Here is a 26,596-nt window from a genome sequence, read left to right on the forward strand (position 1 = left end):
ACCTTAAGGATTTCAAAACATTTTTCGAAAGGAAAAGACACATTTTTCCATCTTCGCCATTCAGCCAAAGATCTTGTTACCATCTCAGCATCAGTTTCACCTATCAATCGATATCGATTTACATGTATGGTTGAAGCTATAAACTCACTTACTTCTTTCTTAATTGTACCAAAACGATGTTTTATGTCGCATATAGAACGACGACTCGGATTACGAGTGTCACTGCAGAACCCATCGTGAATAACCGCCCAGAAATTTACCCATGGATAGTTTGCCGAAGCAAGCTGACACTACAAGAAAAATGGTGTATTGCAACATGTCATTCATGTGGCAAGAACCCATGTTTCATGTGGCAAAATCCTTTTGCCACATAGTTTTTTTTTGCCACACCATGTGGCAACAAAACGTGTGACAAAAAGTTATTGCCACACCTTAAATGAGCTGCAGCAAAAGGTGGGCATTTTGCCACACCAAACTGTGAGGCAATAACATGAGGCAAAAATGTATTTTCTATTTTTCTTTTTTATCTTTTTATAATTTTTTATTTTTTTAAAAGTCTTTTGCCACACCAACTGGTAAGGCAAGAACGTGAAGCAAAAATATCTATAATTATTTTTATTTTTTAAATTCGATTTATTTTCTTTAGACTCTTTTGCCCCTAAGACTTACTGCTGTTAAATGGCTAATAAATTTTGCAATAACTTGCTGGTACGAAAATTTTGAAAAATCATGGTATAATTCAATCCAACCACCATATGATAATTTTCACAAATAAAGCATTCCACATACACAAAAAAATATTCAAAACAAAGAATTCAGATTTCATTAAAAAAAATGTGTTACAAGTATAGTTAATCCAGCTTTGACATGGAAAAAAAAAGCAAACAAAATTGAAACAACATCAGAACTTAATACAAGTTAATATTAACCCGACGCTGAAATGGAGAAACTTTATACTTCAAAACGAGACTTATTTTGCGTTTAATCCACCCCATAAGTCCTTTCCTAAGTCGCATTCTTGCTAAACAAACACCACCAAGCACAAAACATCGGGATATGGCAGAATCAACATGCCTAAATATGAAAGCTTGAACTGGAAGAGAAGTATCATATTAATATGCAGTTCAAGCATACACATTGAATACCCAATCCCTTAATTTTTAAGTGAAGTCTCAATTTCCTTTCAATCTTGTATATAAAGAAAAAATGGACACCTATTAATTTTGTTCACAGAATTATAATAGGATATAGCAATAAATCCATACGTTTCAAGCGTATTCCAGTATCACAGAACTTTAAAGAAGAGGAAACATGGTGTTACTGGTGTAGGACTATTCAGTTTATACTATCATATGGTGTAGAAATAAACAGGCCAGGTTTTGTACTTCTTTACACAGAAAAATATGAGATAAATCTCAACCATACAATGAGTCTTGAATAACTTTGAAGTTGCAAAATGAAAAGTGATTATAAAGACCAACCTATGTATGAGTAGATAAAAAAACATAGTTTCTGCAAATAGATTCATCTTCTTCTTTAGCATACGGAACTCGCCGAACTAACCTGGGCCGAGACATGTTCAATCAAGAATTGAGAGTGAAGAGAAGTATGTGTGAATTTATAGTTGAAATGAGGAGTATTTATAGAATTCAAAAAATGTAGTCGTTGGATCACCAGATTTTTCAGCCGTTCAGATGGAGCCGTTGGCGCCATTGGGTCAGACGCTGGCGTTTCTAGTAAGCACTCTGGCGTTGTAAGTAAAAACTCGCGTTTGAAGTACAAATGCTGGCGTTTTTCCTTCTGACGCCAGCGTTTGTAGAGATGCCGCGCGTCCTTACCACAGACGCACGCCGGATGTTCCGAATCGATGTTCAAATAAACAGATCTGTTGATTTGAACATCCATTTTTCATGTTTGTTCATTCCATAGTGGGAGCAAAATGAACAAACTATGAGTTTGTTCATCCCATAGGAACTGCTCTAAGTGTCAATGGGCTAGGTTAGTCTTTAGAAATTACATAAACCGCGGTGTTGTGTCTCGTTTTTTTTTTTTTCCTCAATCACATATATTTTTATTAAAGACAAAATATTGTTTAGAAATTACAAGACCCTTAAAAGAAAAGGATTGAAACCAACTTCATAGGCTTTAAAAGAAAATAAGAAAAAAAACATGAACCTAACAAAATCTATAGTATTCAACATTCGACATTTCAATTCTTGCTAACAAACTAGATCTCCCATACTATAGCTGCCTTTGACCTGCTGCCATTTGATCCCCCCTTTTTGCAGTGTCTGCAGAAAAATTAACCTCTCTGAAACAGTGACAAAATTTTATTTTGTTAAGCTTGTTCACTGCTTTCTGCCACCTTATTCTGACAAACCAGGTGTTGATGGTGTTTTTTAGCTTAGGGTTAAAATCGTAAAACCTTGCATCTGATGTGACGTCACTCTGCAAGGAAACAGTACCGTGAGTGCTAACCTCTCCACCGACATATTTATTGAGCCATTAAATGTATTTACATGAAATTTATCCAGACTGGCGAATGTAGCAACCATCCCAGATGTTCTGTAAATTTCGGTACCTCGCGTATATTCACTTAATATAAGTTCCTTTGAATGCCTTCTATGCTATGTTCTCCGGCTGAACTCTTAATGCTGATATGGCATGACAATTTGTGTTCACTCGTAGCAGAGTAGCACGAATCTCCAAGTATCAAGGATAAGGTATTTGCATAAGGTATTCAAATCATAAAAGCATGCTGCTCTCTGGAAATGAACTTAAAAGAATCCTGTGTCAACACATAGAATTCAATCAATTGTCCTAACTAACTTGCAGAAGTTAGGGTTTCGCGCCTCGCATATTATACCATACCTTACTAACTTGCAGAAGTTAGGGTTTCGCGCCTCGCACAATATACCAGACCTTGCTTGTCAAAATTAAGCTTAGGAAAACTAGGTAATTAATCCGCCATGGATTAGCAGGTGCAAAAACCTCGCCCAGAATAAGAAAAATAGGAAGTTGCAGCAGCAAAGAGAGGCGTGGCCATGCCTTAGGCCAGCTAGCGCCATTGGCCACGCCCCGACCCTATTTCCCTCGTCCAATCAGGTCGCTTTAAATCCGCCACAGCGCACTGAAAGTGTGTCCACGCCCTAGCTTGCCGGACCACTTCCATCGACCAATCAGGTCGCTCTAAAACCGCCACACTCTTACCAGAAGTGTGGTCGTGCCTCATGTTTGGCCGACCCCCTTTTCGTGGCCAATCAAGTTGCTCTAAACTTGACACCGTACATTAAAGGCTAAACGCACCCTGCCGTGCCCACATGCTAATGGCTTTCCAAACCTGCCAAAACATGCCAGATGCGCATAACAGGTCAACATGCCGCACGCGCATGTCAGACGCGCATGCCAGACGCGCATACCACACACGCATGCTAGACACGCACGCCAGACGCGCCACTGCCAATCAAAGATAGCCATGATCGACGGCGATCGACGGCTACCTTTCCTCCTGAGATGCAATCTCAGCCATCCAAGTTCGCCACCAAAATAACATGGCTTGTGGCAACTTTTGAGCGACCATGACGCCAAACCCTAAACTAGCACGTCTCTTTGCCACGGCTACTGGCATGCCACCATGCCACAGCTACTAGCACGTCCCTATGCTACGACTACTGGCATGCCACCATGCCACAACCAATAGCACGTCGCTATGCCACGACAACTGGCACGCCAACATGCCACAGCTAATAGCACGTTGCTAAGCCAGGGCTACTGGCATGCCACCATGCCATAGCCACTAGCACGTCGCTATGCCACAACTACTAGCACGTCTCTATGCCACGACTACTGGCATGCCACCATGCCACAACTACTAGCACGTCGTTATGCCACGGTCATTGGCATGCCACCATGCCACACATAGCAACCTGCTACACTTTTTCCACAAAAACACTCGAGACATCAAAACATGTCACAAACTGGGGGATACTCATCATGGTATTGGTCTGGCGGTTTACAGCATGCGGCGTGCAATGCACCCGTTACAAGAAAGTGTCATGAAATAGGGAAATTAGTGGTGGTAAAAGTAATGGTGTAACCAATTCATTTCCTTCATCATGGAAGCATAATGACTGACGGTTACACGAATTCACTTCCCTCATCATGGAAGCATAACGCCTTACGGTTACACGTTACTCTTTTCTTCCACCACTCAAATGTTTCCACTTCCTACGAGACCATGTACATTTTGTTACGACTTGTATAAATAGGTCTCACCTATTTTCCACCAGACAACAAGTTTTGGTTTGGAGAACAATACCACATCCAGAAATCACCTGGTAGCTTTCCATTCAGCTCACCAGTTCAATTTTCTGATACAAGTCAACAAAAACGCCCACACTTCCATAATCAACTATTCTGGTCTCAATACTTTCTTCGCTTCCCTCCCTAAGACCAAACCTTCCCCTTCACTTTGTGACCGAAGCAAACCTGGAACGACCATTTATTGGTTTAGGCCAGGATTGTACAAATTGATCTCTCGAATCAAAAGTACTCCCGTGCAGTACATTTTTTAGGGTTTAGACTCGTTTCTCATCCACACACGAAATTACCAAAACCAGCAGAAATCGTTTTCACCCACAAACAATTGGCGACCACAATGGTAGATTAATCTCTCTGTTACAATATGAATTTCCAATTTCTAATTTCATTTTTCAACCCCGATATCAAGATGGTAGAACTCAGGTCCGGATCAGCAACAAACCCTGGGAACACCAGCGCTGAAATCATCCCCGGTACTAACGTTCCTTCCAGTAGAATTAATACGCCACCTGCCAACACCAGCGGCGCGGAAAACGTTCCTTCAGGTGTTACACCTCCGATCACCAGATCCAGAGCCGCTATCGCCGCTCCCAACGTTTCTTCAAGTGTGACAGCTCCAACCGTCACCAGAGCCGCTGCTACTCCATCATCAGGACGAGAGACTGGAGGATCCAGAAGAAGCTGATCTTACCAATATTGATTTGATGGAAAGATAAAAGGTTCTCGTAAGGCTCAGACAGACATGGCTACAACTCAGAAAGAGATACCTATTTTCCTCAAGACACTAGCGAAGCGGCTACCACAAGAGTCACCCCAACCCCAGATGGAACTGACAAGTAATACTTTTAACATCCGGCGCAGGCACTTCAGCAGGACGCGCGTTTATATATGAAGAGGCTCGCATTGCTCTTGAATTCCCAGTAGAAAGGAATCAGCAATCCAATTTCATCACACGTGAAGATCAGGAACGACTTCTTCAAAATCGGGGCAAAGAAAATCAACAACCCTCCTGAGTTCACAGAGACCCTCTTCCCGTCAGGAGCTGCATGATTTATGGGGACTTCAACCACAAAATCGTGCAGTCTATGATGAAACATTTATGTGAGATTCTGAATTTCTCCAAGGCGCAGCGTCAAGACATATTTGCATCCCTCAACCGCACTGCATCAGGAAAGCAGCTGTATCCAGCCAGGGAAGCCGTTCCCGAACCCCAACCTCTCCTGGAAATCACGATTGATAGATGAAACTGGGGACTCCTAGCCACTTTTCACTTGAAGGATGTCGAGTTTGACAACAGGCTGATTTACGCGGCCTCCGACTTCAACATTGTAAGCGTTAAGGCTCTGAGAGTTGCAAGGGAAAATCAAACAGAAGAAGCGTATTCTTTCGCATGAGGAGAAAAACACTACTTGCCGACCAGCACTATTTGTGACGTCTTCCCATATACCATATCGTATCAAGTCGTTTTTCGAAGTCAAGGGTTAATAGCGTCCTCACTGGAGTTTTCTCCAGGAGTCGCTTCAACGTTCTCCAGCAGCGGCTCCACTTCAACGTTCTCCAGCAACGGCTCCGCTTCAACGTTCTCTCCAGAAGTCGCTCCACTTCAATGTTCGCTCCAGCAGTCGCTCCGCTTCAGCATTCTCTCCATAATCTGCTCCAGGATCTGAAGCCGAAGCTTCAGCGTTTTGCTCCATAAGCTTCAACGTCCTCTCCAAGAGACGAATCCGCTTCAATACCACTTCTTCATGCCAAAGATCGTGCTGTAGCCGCCACACTCTTTCCTTCCAAGTTTACTTGCTTACGCATCCAGCCGATCCCCTTGCTTCCATGGACGCCCATGCAATTCCAGCCAACCTATTTTGGTTCCCACGCAATGTAGTCTCTTCTGATGACATATTCTGCCAAGAACTGTTGTTGCTCGTTTATCGATACCAGCCAGAGCTTCACCATAACAACAACCGCTACAAGGGTAATCCGTACTTCTCCATGTTTTAGTTTCACATGGAAGAAGTAATAGAGTCACCAGTACGGATGCAAGATGGTGATATCCTTATCATGGTCAACTCACCGACCATACCAGATATAAACATGTAAACCACACTTGGGGACTGAGGCTCTACACGGGACCCCTTCACTGTCAAATCTCAGAAGACACGGTCGACCAAAAGTCATAGCCACGACAAGGTCATCCACCCTTCAAAGGTGTAGCGTAAGAATATCATCACATCTCTGTCTAGAAGGCGCCTGCAACACTTTACGAGGCCGCGACGGATCCCAAGCCTACTCAGAGAAAACAACTTCAGTAACCAAAGAGAAGTGCGACTGGGGACTGCTCATCACGGTCCATCCCCGACAACAATCAAGCATTCATGAGATAACTCCAGATACGCGGCTGAAATTTTTTTCTTGAAGAGACAGATGGAGCCACGATTAACGACATGACTCTCTCACTTCTACTTCTTCGTTATCCAGAATGTTTCGCCTATGTGATATTCCAAGCATCCCAGTATCACATCCAGGAGAGTATGATAAGATTGTATCAAATCCCATAGGCGTGGATTCAAGGCGATGCAACTAAAGTAGGCTACACCTAGGGACTGAAGCCTCCTTCATGTTTAGAAGCTTAAACGCAGTCACACCTTACCAGTGAATGCAGCAGAAGCGCATCTTCCACGAGAAAATAGGCTCAGGATAATCACACATGGGGACCACCAGAATGGGATGCCTTCACTGCCCTCAACCAGGTTATTCCCGATTTCAACATCATCGTTGTCGAAGTTTTACGAGCCGCAAGAATTTCTCAACATGAAGCCGTACACGTGCATCAAAGACTCCAAAAGCACGCCACAGAGATACATTCACATATCCGGCAACATCATCGTATCTAACAGAAGTATAACTAGGCACTTCTCACTGCATCCCATTCCATACAATAGTCCAAGGTTCAGAAGATAGTTCAAAGGATGTCGTTTGGAACGGAATACTTGAAGACTTGATAGCAGCACATCGGCAATGTAACGTCTCTCAACTCATTTATTTCACCCAATGACTTCGGAAGATTTCGACCATACAAGCATCCACAACATGTCATTATCGCAATCAGAAAGTCTAGGTACCAAATAACCTAAAGTCAAGGATGAACCAACAACGCAACCACAATCTCCAAGATTAGCCCTGACATTATTCCATCCATCCATCCCAAGAGCGCAACGGAGTTTGGTAAATTTTTGAAATCCATTGGAGAGGTTAGATACTCATTCTTATGGAGTCATAACCTTATTACACATTCTGGAGAAGATCGATGGTACTGTTGGGTGGGTACATGCGAGAGCACCTACCCTAAGTTCTCCTGGCTTGCCTTGCTGTTGATTATAACTATTGGAGATTGCTTTGTTGCCATTAATGCTCGCTCTACCACCGCTAACAAATGACGAGAGGAGCCAGATGCTGCGGATGCAAGCACAGAGCCGGACGAACAACAAAAACGGAAGAGGGTCGATACCCCTTTTCATACGAACGCAATTTCTGGAGTTTGAACAGAACAAGGATTCCTTATTGTTCTATGAACGAGAATAGATGACTAGGCGCACTACACTCATGCTCCATAGTCGAACAAGTAGCGTGCCAATATCTCCGCTCCATGACCGAACCAGCAGCGTGCCAGAACGAGAAACACCAGTCATTCAACATGCAACACTCCATGGCTCCAGCACTCCGTGGTCAAGCCAACTTTCCATGGCTCCAGCACTCCGTGGTCAAGCCAACTCTTCATGGCTCCAGCACTATGTGGTTAAGTTAGCGTCATGATTCCAGCACTCCGTGATAAAAGCCGTGTTATCTCCACCCATCCTGTGACCTAGCCGGATCCATCATCACCGCTTGGTAGCCAAAGTTCCAGTGCCACCATCACCATTTAAAGACAAAGTTCCAGCGCTATCATCACCGCTTGGTAGCCAAATTTCCAGCGCCATATTTTCACCATTCCACGGACTGAAGCCAGTTTCACTATTCCGCGGACTAAAGCCAGTTTCCACCATTCCATGGACTGAAGACAGTTTCCACCATTTCATGGACTGAAGCCAGTTTCCACCATTTCACGGACTGAAGCCAGTTTTCACCATTCCATGGACTGAAGCCATCCACCATGTCGCGGACGCAGCCAAGCCAGTAATACCATGCCCGTGCCAGAAGTCCGCGTCCAGGACAGCAGCGCCATCCACCGTTCCAATCTAGCAGCGCCACTCCAAGCTAGCCACGCCCATCCACTACTCCAGCTAGCAGCGCCACTCCAAGCTAGTCGCGCCCGTCCGCTACTCCAGCTAGCAGCGCCATCCTGGTCATTCAAAGCAGCTCCATCTCCACTAGCCAAAGCGGCGCCATCCTAGCCGTTCAAAGCAGTGCCATCTCCACCGCTTCACGGACCTAGTCAACCAGCGCCCGTTCCACGCCATGGCCAAACCGAACTAATGCAAAATCGCCAATACCAAGATCACAGATTCCTCATGCCCTCCACCAAAGGTTAGTCGAATCTTCCTAGCGATCTCTTCATGTCCTGCCCTTTCGATTTTACTCTTGTCTGTCACCATCTCATGCTTACCCCGCAACAACGCCGCTGTTACGTGCTAAGCAGGGGACTTAATGTTGATGGTGGTTTTTAGCTTAGGGTTAAAATCGTAAAACCTTGCATCTGATGTGGCGTCACTCTGCAAGGAAACGGTGCCGTGAGTGCTAACCTCTCCACCGACATATTTATTGAGCCATTCAATGTATTTACATGAAATTTATCCATACTGGCGAATGTAGCAACCATCCCAGATATTCAGTAAATTTCGGCGCCTCACGTATATTCACTTAATATAAATTCTTTTGAATGCCTTTTATGCTATGTTCTCCGGCTGAACTCTTAATGTTGATATGGCATGACGATTTGTGTTCACTCGCAGCAGAGTAGCACGAATCTCCAAGTATCAAGGATAAGGTCTTTGCATAAGGTATTCAAATCAGAAAAGCATGATGCTCTCTGGAAATGAACTTAAAAGAATCATGTGTCAACACATAGAATTCAATCAATTGTCCTAACTAACTTGCAGAAGTTAGGGTTTCCCGCCTCGCGCATTATACCAGACCTTACTAACTTGCAGAAGTTAGGGTTTCGCGCCTCGCGCAATATACCAGACCTTGCTTGTCAAAAATTAAGCCTAGGCAAACTAGTTAATTAATCCGCCATGGATTAGCAGGTGCAAAAACCTCGACAAGATTAAGAAAAATAGGGAGACGCAGCAGCAAAGAGAGGTGTGGCCATGCCTTAGGCTAGATAACGCCATTGGCCACACCCCGACCCTATTTCCCTTGACCAATCAGGTCGCTTTAAATCCGCCACAACGCATTGAAAGTGTGTCCACGCCCTAGCTTGCCGGCCCCACTTCCCATCGACCAATCAAGTCGCTCTAAAACCGCCACACTCTTACCAGAAGTGTGGTCGCGCCTCATGTTTGGCCGGCCCCCTTTTCGTGGCCAATCAAGTTGCTCTAAACTTGCCACCGTACATTAAAGGCTAAACTAACCCTATCGTTCCCACATTCTAATGGCTTGCCAAACCTGCCAAAACATGTCAGACGCGCATAACAGGTCAACATGCCGCACGCGCATGCCGCACATGCCAGACGTGCATGCCAGACCCGCATGCCAAACGCGCATGCTAGGCGCACATGCCAGACATGCATGCTGCACGCGCATGCCAGACGCGCATGCCACACGCGCATGCCAGACGCGCACGCCACACGCGCATGCCAAACGCGACACTGCCAATTAAAGATAGCCATGATCGACGGATATCTTTCCTCCTGAGATGAAATCTCAGCCATCCAAGTTCGCCACCAAACTAACATGGCTTGTGGCAATTTTTGAGCGACCATTAAGCCAAACCCTAAACTAGCACGTCGTTATGCCACGACTACTGGCATGCTACCATGCCACGACTACTAGCACGTCGTTATGCCACGACAACTGGAATGCCACCATGCCACAGCCACTAGCACGTCGCTATGCCACGGCTACTGGCACGACACCATGCCACAGCTACTAGCACGTCGCTATGCCACGGCTACTGGTATGCCACCATGCCATAGCTACTAGCACGTCGCTATGCCACGGCTACTGGCATGCCACCATGTCATAGCTACTAGAACGTCGCTATGCCACGGCTACTGGCACACCACCATGCCACAGCTACTAGCACGTCGCTATGCCACGACCACTGGCATGCCACACATAGCAACATGCTACACGTTTTCCACAAAAACACTCGAGACATCAAAACATGTCACAAACTGGGGGATACTCATCAGGGTATTGGTATGGCGGTTTGCAACATGCGGCGTGCAATACTCCCGTTACAAGAAAGTGTCATGAAGTAGGGCAATTAGTGGTGGTAAAATTAACGGTGTAACCAATTCATTTACTTCATTATGGAAGCATAATGACTGACGGTTACACGAATTCACTTCCCTCATCATGGAAGCATAACGCCTTACGGTTACACATTACTCTTTTCTTCCACCACTCAAATGTTTCCACTTCCTACGATACCAAGGTACGTTTTGTTACGACTTGTATACATAGGTCTCACCTATTTTTCACCAGACAACAAGTTTTGATCAGGAGAACAATACCACATCCAGAATCACCTGGTAGCTTTCCATTCAGCTCACCAGTTCAATTTTCTGATACAAGTCACCAAAAACTCCCACACTTCCAGAATCAACTATTCTGGTCTCAACACTTTCTTCGCTTCCCTCCCTAAGACCAACCCTTCTCCTTCACTTTGTGACCGAAGCAAGCTTGGAATGGACATTTCTTGGTTTAGGCCAGGATTGTACAGATTGATCTCTCGAATCAAAAGTACTCCCGTGCAGTACATTGTTTAGGGTTTAGATTTGTTTCTCACCCACACGCCCGAAATTACCAAAATCAGCAGAAATAGTTTTCACCCACAAATACCAGGGCATCTTATTCTCTGCAAACTCAGAAATAACTGTTTTAGAATCTGAGTTAATGATTATATTTTGTAATTCCTAAACTACGACCAATTCAGCTGCACATATAACTGCGTACACCTTAGCTATATAGTTGGATGCAATACCAATTCCACCAGAAAGAGTTCCTATTACTTGACAGAGGTGATCTCTCACAACAACTCCAAAGCCAGCAGCACCTGGGTTCCCAAAGGAAGCTCCATCACAACAAAAGAGCACAAAACCAGCCATTGGTGGCATCCAATAACAAGTTTTGATGCATTGAAATTTAATCCTTCTGGGGCCAAGGTTCAAGAAAAGAATTATCTGATTATCATAATCCTGATTCCATTTATCCCTTTTATTGTCAGTCCTCCTTCACACACTGTTTTCTTGATCTTGCATTTAAAATTTTGAATATTGGGATTTACTAGCTCAAATAGCTTTTTTTTTTTGGAACCAGGGATCCTTGATAATTGAGCTAGCTATAATGATCCAACACTCTTTAATCACGGGGCTCTTATTATTTGCACAGCTCCACATTTCCTCAAAGGTTTTTGGGTTGTTGAAGTTAAAAAAAAAGCATACCCAACTCCAGATTTCAGTGCTAAATTTGCATTCCCATAAGAGATGATTCATATTGTCTTGATTTTTTTTCACAAATGCAGCATCTTGAAACCATATCATAACCATTCTTATTCATTTTCACTTCATCAACAAAAACACCTTGAACTATTTTCCACAAGTTACTTGCTATATTTGGATGAAGATTGAATTCCATATAAATTTATGGCCATGCAACTGAGGTTCTTTATTTCTTAAGATGTTAATAGCTAAAGAAGTTGAAAATGTACCTTTTATATCAACCCTCCATATTAAATAGTCATGACCAACTTCAAGTTCTGGTAGTGTGTAAGATGAGAGCATTTGATTTATTTCATCTGGAATACTCCATTCTCCATTAAGGATGATATCTGCTACCTTCATATTTATATGAGCTTTTACATAGTCAGTATACCCAATATCCTCAATAAGAGGAGAATCACTGATCCGAGAATCAAACCATACTGATACTTTATTACCATCTCCTAAACACCACATGATATTTTCCTTTAGATGATCCCAAGCCCATTTTAAGCCTGGCCAAATGGATGATAATTTCCAGTTGTTCTTTCGTTGCCCTTGCTTATCTTGAAATTTGGATTTTATGAATAAGGCCCACTCTTCACCAGAATTGATAACTCTGCATAACATCTTCATAAGTAGTGCTATGTTAAGTACTTCTAACCTTTGAATGCCCAAACCACCTTCACTGAAAGGAGAACACACCTTCTTCCAAGATAGAATTGTGTATTTTCTAGTTTCTCCATCACCAAACCACGAAAAATTTCTAATAATTTTTTTCACAAGTTTTAATTACTGAAGAAGGCCACTTGTAAATGGGCATATTGTAAATTGGCACACTGCAAAGCACTGATTTGATTAACACCAACCTATCATGAAAATATAATAATTTACCTTTCCAAGCAACCATCTTTCTTTGCAGTAATTCTACCATTGGCCATACAGTGGAAATTTTCGCTCTCCCTGCATGTAAAATAACACCCAAGTACTTGTCAGGTAGTGTACTTATCTCCACTTAGATCAGATTTTGAATGTACAACTTTCTTTCTTCAGTAGTCCCATCAATTAAAAGCTTACTTTTACTTTTATTTATCATTTTCCCTGAACTGAGTTGGTAACTCTCCAGAAGCTTCATTAAATTCTCAATGCTCTTCTTTGCACCATTGAAAAATATAAAGACATCATTAGCAAAGAACATATGAGTGGGATGTATTCCATTTCCAATCACCATTGGAGCTATCTTTCCTTCAACCACCATTTTTGAGATATTTCTACTTAAGACATCCTCCATGAGTACAAACAAAGTTGGAGATAATGGATCTTCCTGTCTTAACCCCATTCCAACAGAAAAGAAACCGTTTGTCCCTCCATTAATCATTATAGATATCTTAGCAGATTCAAATAGAATACATAGCCACTTACACCAAGATTCTGAAAACCCATATTTTGTTAAAACTTGAGATAAGAAATTCCAGGTGACAGAATCATATGCTTGAGATATATCAAGTTTAAGTCCAATGTTACCTCCTCTTCTTTTCTTCTTCATTTAATTTACCATCTCAGAAGAAAAAGCAATTTGATCTTGGATACTTCTTCCCTTAATATAAGCTGCTTGTTGAGGGGAGATGAGCTTATGCATTAAATTAGACATTCTTGAATTGATGATTTTTATGAAGATTTTAAAACTTACATTGCCGAGACCAATTGGTCTAAATTGATTAGGAGATCTAGCACCTTCAATTTTTGGAAGTGGGACAAGGAAATTTGAGTTCAAGCCTTTTGGGATGAATCTTCTTCCCAGCAAAATTGAACTGCATTAACTACATCACCCTGTATTATTTGCCAACAAGCTTTATAAAAGCTGCCAGTGAATCCATCTGGTCCTGGAGAGCTGTCTGGATCCATTTCAAATAGAGTTTGCTTGATTTCCTCAGCTGATGGAATTGCATCTACATTTCTTGGTCTTCTTCAGTTATTACTTTTGGAATCACATCAAGTAATGGGCTTGTTACATCAACCTCTCTAAATTTAAATTTCTGCTCAAAGTGATTTATGAGTACTTCAACAATTTTTCCTTGATCAATAATAATCTCATTGTTGATATCTTCTAATTCTCCAATAAAGTTTCTGGCTTGCCTGACTTTATGATTAGCATGGAAGAAACCTGTATTAGCAGATCCCTCGTTTACCCTTTTGATTCTAACTTTCATCTTCATCATTGTATTCAACTGTACTTCCTTAGAGTTTAAATCGTTTTCTGCCTCCACAAGAATGTTTAAAAATGCATCATTAAAAGGATCTTGATCAGATAGAGTCATAGCTTCTTGAACTCTCTTTCTGCTTCTTTAATCTTCACATTTACATTACCAAATACATTCCAATTCCAGTTAACCAAAATTTCCTTGAGCTTTTTTAGTTTACTTTTAAATACATATGCAGGATCACCCACTACTTCTTCAGACCAACAATTCTTCACTACTTCCATAAAGCCAGGATGTTCAATCCAAATTTTCTGAAACTTTTGTGGCACATTTTTTGGTTTGGGAATGCTTACATTACCACCCAAAAGAGGAGAGTGATTTGAAGCAATCCTAAGACCAACTTTATATCCCCATCCTTCATATTTTTGAAGCCATAAATTATTAAAAATTGCTCTGTCTAAATTACTTAGAATCTTACTTGTGCCATGCTGACAGTTAGACCAAGAATGTTGAAGACCAGTTTTAGGAGCTTGCTGTAATTCACATTTATCCAGACATGAAGTAAACTCAAGCATTATTCTTGTATTAGCAGGCCTACCACCAACTTTTTCATCAGCAAATATAATAGCATTAAAATCACCAATTGCAAGCCATGGTTGTTTTAATTCACTAATCATTTCCATCTCAGACCATAGATACCTTCTTTGAACTACTCCAACATGAGCATAAATACCAGAAATAATAGCTTCCTCCTATATTTGCTGTAATCATTTGACTTGACATTGAAATCACAGAAGGAGTAGGCAAATGTTTATTCCAGAATAACCATATATTACCTTTCTTGCTAGCCATTGAGTTATGAATTACCATAGATTGCGTACCAGGAAGATTTAATTTGTTACAAAAACTTGCACTACAAACAATTTTTGGTTCAGCTATAAAAACTAATCCTGGATTAAATTGATTTACCAAACACCACAATTTGTTTGAGCCCTAGTCCTTCTAAGGCCCCTTAAGTTCCAAAAAATTATCTTCATAGTTGTGGATGGAGGCCTTTAGTGCCTCCCTTTCATTGATTTTTCCTAAAATTGTATTTATTAGTAGCACGGAGAATTTGTACCTTTGGTTCTGCTTGCTGATTTTGTTCCTCTGAACTGGATGTTTCCTTTGATGAAGATGGTTTTTGAATCACTTTTGACCAAGATGTAGTAGGAATTCTTTCCTCTGATATTGAGCCATCCTTCCCATTAATGTATTTGATAACACTCTTTTCCACTGCATTATCTTCAGCTATTTGTGATATTCTTGTTGGATCTAGAGTAGTTCTTTCCTCAGACATATTGATAACAATTTCTTCTTCAACCACAATATTTAATGAACCAAATCTTCCTGAAGTAATTTTAACTGCAGTATTGAAATGTGGAGAGGTAACATTTTGTGGATTAATGTTTGTCACTGGAGTAAAACAAATATCAAACTTCTCACTATTTGTTGAAGGTGATGTAGATTTTGTAGAGTTAGTGCTCATTTATTTTTCCCGTGCTTTCTTAGTATCAAATTTATCTTGAGTCTTCATTGATACAGAACCAAACAGTGGAGAATTACTGTTGGTTTGTTGACTACTTGTTTCTTGAGATGCCTTTTGAACTCTTCATTCAGATTGAAGATGGCCAACAATTTTACAGTGATGGCAGAATTTAGGTAGCTTGGTAAGTAACACATCTTGCATAAAACCACCAAATTTTTTTTTTGACCCATAGTTTATGTGGAACTTTCTTTGCTAAATCAATGTTGACTAAAACTCTTGCATACATACCATTCTCAAAGTTTAATGTAGCTTCATCGACTTTAACAGGAGTACCCAAAGCATTGAAGATGGTAAACAGTGTTTTTTCATCCCAATACTCTAAGCTGAGTCCAGGGAGATGCACCCAAATCATTGCAGATGATGTACAATGGTTATCTGGGCGAAAATTAGGTATCCAATTTCGAATCCATAGATCCTGATGAAGAACTTCCCATTTTGCATTGACCAACTAATTTCCACTGACTTTTTAGATCTAAAACAGCTTCAGAAAATTTTAAACGAAGTAGATCGAGACGACCAATTAAAGAGAATTTCCAAGCAGCACATCTATCATCAGTACCTTTTACAAGATCTATTGAAGGACTTTCCTCAACAGAGTTATTAAGATCGACAGTATTATTAAGTTCAACAATAGAAGTACCCATTTCTGAATTTGAATTATTTTCCATAAAAATTGATGAGAAAATACCTGAATTAAAGACTAAGAACTAACACCTGAAGAAATTTCTAACACCAATCATTGAGGTTGAGATTGAAATCACCTGAATTAATGACGAAGAATGTTGAAAACGAAGATGAAAACGAATAAAAAATGAGACTGAGTTAGTCGCCGATTTACAGAGCCTAACTCAGTCCGATTCGCAGAGCCTAACTATCCAATGTTTTTAAGCGAGTCCCTTCTCAAAGCTTCAAACACCTCGGCCTATGTGCATCGTGTGAGTGTTGTTTCTCTTCGGAGAGAATAAAATCTGTTTCCTCAAAGTACACTTTTATTCCCATGTTGTGATTCTTGTGATTAAAAAGCATAGAGCGAGAATCGAGATTATGAATAGGAAACCCCAAAAATACGGGAATTCAAGGGCAGTGGGTTTAAATTTTCCACTTCTTGCGTGTTTAGTTGGAGGGAATGAAATCAGTTTCTTTGGAATACAATTATATTCTCATGTTTGGTAAACATGAATAGAGGGCGGTTAGGAATATGATGCCAAAAAGTAAGAGAATTCAAAACCCACGGGGATGGTGGGTTTAGAATTTCCCATCTTCGAGGAATGTGATTCATACAAATACACCTAAAAGTTTAGTAAATGGATAGTGGGCATGCATTCTACCTTCGACTCCTAATAAAGATAAATCTCAGGCTATTTAAACTTTCATCAGATGAATGGAAGGCTGATGAGATTTGTTCTTGAAGCGAAAATGGTAATATACAACAACGTCAACCAAGCTTTTCGTCCCGAAGAAGTTGGGGTAGGTTGGAATTGAAACATATGTCGAAGTTACCAAAACCAAAAACAAAAAAGTCAAATTCAAAGTAAAAAAGTAATGCTACCAACAATGTTAGTAATAACATATACTAACTATATTAGTAATCCTAGAGGCCGAAGTCTTAAGCTCTAAGTCCTTGATCCTGGTCGTGGATAGTGTCCTAGCATCCAATGGTACCCCTAAGAAAATCTTAGACAAACTCCATAGGTCATGGTTCTGGTACGTGGATCACTACCTTCGACGCATATTTATCCGAAACCAGCTCTTCGGACACATTTTACTCGTTTAGCTTTCCTTTCAGTGCTTCTTCCCATGTTAATCTTGGTGGATCACTGTTTTTTTTTCTACGACAGGACTTATGATACAAGTGTGTGTTGGTTCCTTCGGAGGTCTTTGTTTGAGATGTCCAAACCATCTCAGCCGTTGTTGAATAAGTCATATGAAAAAGAAAAACATGTACAATATTAAAATCCAAAATCTCAGCACTGGTAAAAGGAACTTACGAAACAAAACAAAATTTGTGAGATAGAATAACCATTAAAAACATCTCTCAAAAAACATCATGAGGTTAGAGTTTATTTCACCATTTTTGGATTGTACGGCGCGTATGCTCACGTGAATCAAGTTAGCAGTGCCAGATAAGTTATTCAGAAGATCTAGTCAGCTAGTAAATCTAGTATTTTAACTAAAGAGGCCAAATTTATCAATTATCATTAAGTAAGAGGTTCTATTTCATCATCTTCATCATTTGAAAAGGATAGGGTACCAAGTACACTGCCAAATTTTTCGTTTTGGAACCTGTATGGACAAACTTGTTACGACCATTAAGTATAGATCAACAGAAAAGATCCCTGTACCTGGTTTGAAACAAGTTCCTTGGACGTCTCAAAAAATAATATATATGAATCAACCTAGTATATACCGGAATGTACAGGAAACGATCTCCAACAAAAACAAGTCTTGTAATCTATATTTCAAGATACAAACTCACAAGAGCAAGTCTTGTAGGTTTTATACAGTTTGAGCTTAAAAATTGTCTAGGTTGTTCAACGTACTACTTGTGATATTATTATTATTACAAAGATAAGCAACATAATGTGAAAAAAATAACACAAGACACCATAAAGTTATTAATGAGTAAACTGCAATATTGTATAAAACTCATGTGATCTAGTCCAGTTTGAACATTGCTTTTATTAAGCAGCTATAAACACTAGCCTACTATCATGCTTCAGACTAAAATGTAGTTGAGGCCGAATCAAATCTTTGAGCAATTCAACTTCAGTCGTGCTCCTTACATCTCTAGATACAACGTGATCCTACGTATTTGATTCACATAAATGATGTTCAGAGTTGTTTCATCCTAAGTGAAGATATTAAATTATTCTTCCTTTAACAGATAGCCTATTGATTTCTTTCAAAAATATATACGATCAAGGTAACGGAGATATGTATGTTTATGAGGAATCCTCAAGGTAAAGAAGATATCAAGCAAACCTCAATAAATATGATAACTTACTCACTTCAAAAAGTTATAGAGACGCCTAATTGGTTCTACCTCACTAGATGAATATAGCAGATCCGGAACTTGTGGAACTACAAAATCTAAGAAGAAGAATATTTTATAATTTTATTAATCTTATTTCCTGATTGATAATTCTTGAATGGTCGTACAACATAAAATACGAACCTTTAGAATAAATAAGAATTACGATGATCAAGATAAGATTTTGGATATCAAGAATTATCAGGTACAAGATAGTCAGAAAGGGCTTCACGAATCCCTTAGTAAAAACTTTAAAAGTTGCAATCTAATATCGTTTCACAAATAAACCTAAGTATTTAGAGGACAACTCTATCCGCAACTAGGACACAAAGGTTCCAGGATTGATATTCTAATTTGTAGAGAGTTCTCTATTTATAAGGATGAACAAGTCTAGGTAGCTTATAATCAAAGTTGAGTTTGTGAACTAGTTTCCATATTTACGAATTATTTTGACACCAAGTAATCTAAACATCTCAATATAGATTGATCATGCAAGCGTATCAGTAGTTTGTACTGAATTACAAAGAAGAATGTGCACCCTTGTGTTCATCGATAAAAGCTTTGTACACCAAAATCCCAAGTATAAAAACTAAGTTGTCGTGAACCGTCAAGCATACATGAAGTTCAATAATTATCAAACATTAAATCAGTTCGTGAACTGTTCAAAACATTTTTTGAACAATTTGTTCTCTGAGTGAAATTTTTTATATCCATAAGTTCGCGAACAGTCCAAATCAATTCATATAGTTGAGCTACGAAATGTATCCAGGAACGTCTTAAAGCCAACCAATTTGCGAACATACCAAATCAGTTAGTTTATTTGTGGATTTAAAAGTATCCAGGAACATCTCAAAATCAACCAGTTCGTGAACTGACCAAATCAGTTCGTGTACGTGAGTTAATAAGACAATAATTCATAAAATGTTATTATCTATAAGTTCCAAGTTCGTGTACTGACCAAATCAGCTCTTGAACACAAAAACTAACTTGATATCTCCTATGAGATTTTTACGCAATTACGATATGTTAAACAATAAATTTCTCTCAAACTATTCTGCGATAATTTATTTATGGTTTAAATTTATAATTTGAGATTTATCAAATACTAGCTTGAGCTCGAGATTTATTATGGTTCTAGAAAGTGGTAAATAAATGGTTCGCTAAGACTGGAAAAGATTTGATTTTAAACCTATTTTTTAATTCTAAATAAAAAAACTCAATTGAAAGTGATATCAAGATTTTTAAAGACAACCAACACTCTGAATTCCACTACTACTCATGATTGAATGATATGTAAGGATTTCAAAATTCTAGTTACCATTAAGTCCTTTTATATCTCAATTCACTAAAAATCAAAATACTTTCAAATATTATCTGTCATCATTAAGCATAGATTATCAACTGATTTAGCAAAGCATGCCTTTCAAATTGAATGAAAAATAATATCATGTAATCGAGTTAAAACTCTGCACAACCAGTTATTAACTGAAGCAATAATAAAACTAGAGAAAATAAAGTAATTAAAAAAATATTACATATCAATCATGTGTAAATAGCTTCCACCATTTCCTTGGTAACATGAGAATTACCTCATCATGGTAAACGACCTATCAAAATATTGATTCGTAGACCGAGGTGTTTAAAAAGAAGAGAAAAGAGAAAATAATAGAAAAAAAAAAGAAAATGTAATGTTTATAGACGTTGCAGAATCAGTGTTACAAAAAATAGTTAAATAAGACAGCTGAATGAACGACTGTTTTCTTTGAATGAAAAGGTAACCGATTGTAAACGACGGTCTTCAACTATCTGTTCTTCGTGTTCTTCTTGCTGGTGATGAATTTATCCGCAACCTTATTTCTTTCGCTGTGTTCTCTACACTCATATAAATCCTCTATTGCCCTTCTAAGACTCCCCAACACCTTTTATATACACAACAACAACTCCAAATCTCAACAATAACTCCAAAATAATCTTCTTTACTCCCGCTGCCAAATCACAGAGATTTTATTCTCCTTTCCTCATATGGGACGGGTATATGAGCTGTCAAGACTCTCCTAATCGATATAATATGTCCCAGAGGATAAAATCTTTTCCCAATTAACACATTTATGTTCCAAATAGAGGAAAGAAAACCCGATAATTCTCACTTCCCTTTATGGTGGAGATAAAGAACAAACCCCCTTTTTTTTTATCAACTTTCAACCAATTACCAGCCATGTTTTAGCGTAACGGGCTAGTCACCATCCAAAACTACGAAAAAATCTCCCAAAATCATTACAAAAAAAATATGCATGTTTAAAGTTGCACTTTCCCGCCAAAAATCTGTAAAGAATGTGAGCTCCCCTATACAGAATGAGGCCCCCTTTAGTACTGGAGTGCTCTCATCCAAAAAGGGGGTGCCTTTAGCAATTCTCCCGAGTGCCTTTATCATTTTTCCGTCAATTTTTCCACAAAAGTCTATTTCCCAGAAACGCCTACAAACACCCAAAATAACACAATAAGTACAAAATCGAGCACTATCAATAAAGAGAATTGAGACAAATTAGACACAAAAATATGTCTATCAATTTTTGCTTTATAATATTCATCATAATACTAAAGTAATATGATATTTTCATAGTAAATAGAATGTTAAAAAATATGAATAAATAGAATAGTCAGTCTTCACATACTTTTGTTGATGAAGTTTTCGTAAATGTCTTCGTTGTTCTTCAGTCTTCAATCTTCAAGGTCGATTGGTGAGTCTGATACTCAACTACTGTGCTCTATTCCTAGTCTGAGATTGACCTTAGTAGACTATAAATCAAGATATAGTTTTGATCAACTAAATTTGAAAACAATCTTAACATACCAAAACTTGTAAGTTTGACCGAACAATGCTTTAACATCATCATCATTGTCACCAACTGAGTTGTTAGATGTCGATTGTTGTTTTTATCTCTCTTTGTAGCTTATAAAAATCCATTTACCATATATATTTTTGTTGTTGGTTCATTATTGTAGTGTCCATATCAAGAATCTTATGCTTGTCATAGTCGTAGACAAATTTTATCTTGAGAAAGCCGACCTTCTTTTTACAACTCCTTATATTGAAATTTCGGTCAATCGTTCTTTGTTTATCGATGGTTTTTTGATGATCCATAAACTCCCCCATGTTAAAACCTTCAGAGTTTGCTTCTCCTTGAGCTAATTTTCTCGCCAGTCTTGCATTGTTTCTTCCTATTTTCTTTTTCTTCTTATTAACAACATTGAGATTTAAGTTGACATTTGTGTTTATTGTGGTATCTGGTGAAGAAAATGGATTAGGTTAACCAGGTTAAGTTGATTGTGAATTTGATATTGAGAGCGAAGAAGTATATGGTGTTCTTTCAGGTACTTGTTGGTTATTTGCTAACAACTTTAGATTGTATTTGGCAACACTTTTAAAATATGATAACAATTTTTGAACTTTTACCGTTTTTGTGTTACCAACCCACACGACACTTTCTTTCTACATCAGCATCAACATCACAATTCTCCTGGATTCAAACAACTTTCATTACTACAACAACATATAAGGCTACTTCCCTATTGATTACAACGAAGCGACCTGGAAACCTTTTTCCATCACAATAATCTATGATCATGGTTTGTTCATGGTATATATTTCGCACATGGTGTTCCCTTGTTGTTATGCACCCTCGATACTATCTTGTGTAATATAAACATAATTACGGCAAATACATTATCTTCAGTGAAAATAAATTTTGCACCCCAACTTTGTTACTTCACCCATATTGAAATTGAAATTTAGATTGACAAGCCATATTACAAAAAAAATAAAAATAAATGGTGAAATATAGAGAAGATGTGAGCAAAAATAGTATGTTTTGTTTTAGATTAGGAAAAATGTGAGTGAGAGATTGAGAAATATAGAAGATGTGTGAGTTGAAATGAGGTAGAAATTAACAAGTTGATGGTCAATTTAGATTGTGTTATGGCATGAGGTTCTTGGGGTCGATTTAGAGTAATTAAGTTGTATGATGTACATATATGTAATAAATTATGAGTATCGAGACAGATTATCGACTAAGATGGAAATAAAATTCAAACAAGATATTAAAGTGGTTTGGCACTAATGATCTACGTCTATAGAGAAACCCCATACAGTGAATTAGATTATTGATCTCTAGAGTTTGATGATTCTGGGATACTTATATAATTACATCACTCTTATTTATAAAATGACAGACATTCATAAACCTAATTAAGAAGATAATATCAAAATATTGACATCTTTGACTAGGTGAATATATAAGAAACTATAAAGCTTACAAGGAATATTCTTATATTTCAATCTTCAATTATCTTCTCTGCACATATATTGTACAGACACTTCCGTAGTCTTCTATTTACGGTCACCTGGACTTCTTTTACACGTGTTATATTCTAATACTCACCCGCAACTCGAACAATTAACAAAGACCCCAAGGTAGGAAGACGTCGCCGATGATGTATACATATAATAACAACAACATCACTTTACTTTAGTAATAATTGGAGCAGTATGCCGTTGAACCTGAGCATGAAAGTGAATGTTGTCGGGATAAAGAATGTTGTATGATATTTCTTGGCCCAGTAAATTAATAAATATGCCACCAACATTGTACGATATTTCTTGTTGTGGTCCATATCAAAAAATGTTGATCCGAAAATGAATAGATTAATTAAAGCTTGGACTTCAGTCTTATAATTTGTCATAGGAACGAATGATGAACTTTTGACATAGATTCGTATATGAAAACTGATTTCAGATACGAAAGATGATATTGACGTAAGTAAGAGAGGAATTTCCGAGATGAAATGGGAAATAAATTTAATTGATTTTAAGAAATATGTTGTGTAAAACAATAGTCCTGTTCAGGAGATATTTCGAAATTATGAAACCAGAATAATAGCAGGATGAACCTACCAGTTGACCATGGATATTGTTAAAGCAATGTTCGGTCGAACTCGCAAGTTTTGCAATCTCAAGCTTGTGATCAATGTTAGATACACAAAACTATATCTTGATTTCTAGTCTACTTAAGTCAAGTCTCGGACTAAGATTAGAGTTTGGTAATTGAGCATCAGGCATCATTGAATAACCCTCGAAGATTGAAGACTGAAGATCAAACAAAAATATTTGGAGAACTTCATCAGCAAAGAGGTATGTGAAGACTAAACCATTAAATTTACTCACAATTATTACCATTATATCTGTATAAGACTAAGTTGTATGACTTCTCATAAATTTAATATTGCCAAGAAGAAGTTTCAAGCTTTCTCTTGTTAAACATCTCGAAATATGATTGTTAGAGCATTGCTCAGTCGAACTCGCATGCGTTGCTATCTCAAGCATGTTTGTCAATGTTTGTGATCAAAACTATAAGTCTTGATTTCTAGCCTACTATAGCTAAGTCTTGGACTAGGATAGAAAGTGTAGTTGACCTCAAGAAATCCATGGGAATCATCATAAAAGACGAAGGACTACTCAAGGAACTGGTGGATCTTCATCGACGAAAAGGTATGTGGAGACTTGAACTTATTTATCACTCAAAAGCCTATCTACTATATCTCCTATTTTGAGATAAAAGTCGTTTTGCTATATAGACTTTGATTATACACATTTTCTATTTCGAGTCGAGTTTATCTCGCCTATCTATTTCTCGAAATATGTGTTGGTAAGCTTTTGCTTTGGCCAACTAGTGACGAAAGTCATGATACGTTTCAATCACCTTGAAAATTGCTTACTTTGACAAAATGTCCTCTAAGAATGTTTCAATGGTTAAAATGAGAGTTTAGATTAAATAACCAATGATGTATATAAGCATTGTGTGGCAGCACATATATGTATAAGTCCTTTTTCCTTGAACCGAAGTTTGCTAACTTTGTTGATCAAGAAAACCGGAACAAGAGCCGTGAACTCAGTCCGCGAACTCAATCTGCAAGCCCAGTCCGCGAACTGGCGGAAGTTCTCGACCCGAGAAAATCTGCTGGAGTTTGAGAAATCCGTCCGGGAACTTAAGTCCGCGAACTAAGTCTGCGAACTTAAGCTGGTTATATCTAAAAAAGATTATTTGTGAACTTATTTATATTAACTAAGGAATGCTAAATGCAAACCGTGGCTATATAGTTCATGAACCGATTCGAGTGAATGAAATCTTTTATGCTTCGATTGTGTCTTGTGTAGTTACATAAGATTTCCTTGCAATTGAACAACTCTCTAACTAGTTCATTTGAGTCATTTGAACTAGTTATGGTGAAGAAGAACATGGTTGATATGAAAGTGCTCATATGGCTAACCATTGGTTAACTATTGTTGAACCAACAAATGTTCATGTTTGGGTACGGTTACATAAACCAAAAATAGTACATTTCATTTGTGTATAACAAGCTAAGTTTTCGATCTAACGGTTGAAAGATATTAGCTTGAATCTAATCAGGTTTTCATCTGACGGTGAATATTGAATGCTTTATTACCAAGCTAACATTGATTGCAAACCCTGATTTGAAAGACTATATAAGGGAGAACTCTAGCAACTGGGAAACCTAATCCCCACACCTCCTGTGTGATACTAGTTGTATTAGCTAGAGTCGATTCTCCTTTAACCTTAGGTTTCTTCTTGTAAACCAGGTTAACGTCTTAAAGACTTCATTGGGATTGTGAAGCCAGACCGATACTACTTTCTCGTAGTTGTGTGATCTGATCTTGCATCTTCTATCGGTTTGAGTATAATCATAACAGTTGGATTGAGATTTGAAAAAGCGGGGGTCTAACACCACCACCCAATATTTCGCTTAGCAATCTGTATGGACTAACTCCGAAATACTTTGCTAGAGAATCAACTAGACAGTCAGACTTAATCTAGATAAAAGTATCTCAAGGAGTTAATATCTCTCTCTTGATTTGATTTTTACTCAAGATAAAATCAATAGCGAGTCTTTATCAAATACAAGGAATAACTTGGACGGTACCAAAGACCAATGTCCAAGGATCAATCAATATCAATGAACAACCAAAGGTTGGATTTCCAATTGATGATCACGAGCGCACAACCTGTATTATTTCAATTATATAAAATATAATGCGGAAAACAAAATAACACAGACACCAGAAATTTTGTTAACGAGGAAACCGAAAATGCAGAAAAACCCCGAGACCTAATCCAGATTGAATACACACTGTATTAAGCCGCTACAGACACTAGCCTACTCCAAGCTAACTTCGGTCTGGACTATAGTTGAACCCCAATCAGTCTCCCACCAATCCAAGGTACAGTTGTACTCCTACGTTTCTGATCCCAGCAGGATACTGTGCACTTGATTTCCCTTAGCTGATCCCACTCACAACCAAGAGTTGTTGCAACCCAAAATCGCAGACTTGATAATAAACAAATCTGTCTCACACAAAAAAGTCTATCAAAGGATAAATATGTCTCCCACAGATAAACCCTAGATTTTGTTCCGTCTTAAGATATGAAATCAAGGTGAACATGAACCAATTGATAATCCGGTCTTATATTCCCGAAGAACAGCCTAGATTAATCAATCACCTCTCTACAATCCTTCCTGACTACACAGGCAGTTTGTCGAGGAATCACAAACAGTGAGACGAAGATGTTTGTGACTTATTTATCTTGCCTATCGGAGAACTCTCACGATCTCAATCCAATCAAATATTGTACTCGTACGATAGAATATGCAAGATCAGATCACACAACTACGATAAGAGTAGTATCGGTCTGGCTTCACAATCCCAATGAAGTCTTTCAGTCGTTAACCTGGTTTTAGAGAAGAA

Source organism: Papaver somniferum, chromosome 7, assembly GCF_003573695.1.
Source record: "Papaver somniferum cultivar HN1 chromosome 7, ASM357369v1, whole genome shotgun sequence".
Classification (NCBI taxonomy): Eukaryota; Viridiplantae; Streptophyta; class Magnoliopsida; order Ranunculales; family Papaveraceae; genus Papaver; species Papaver somniferum.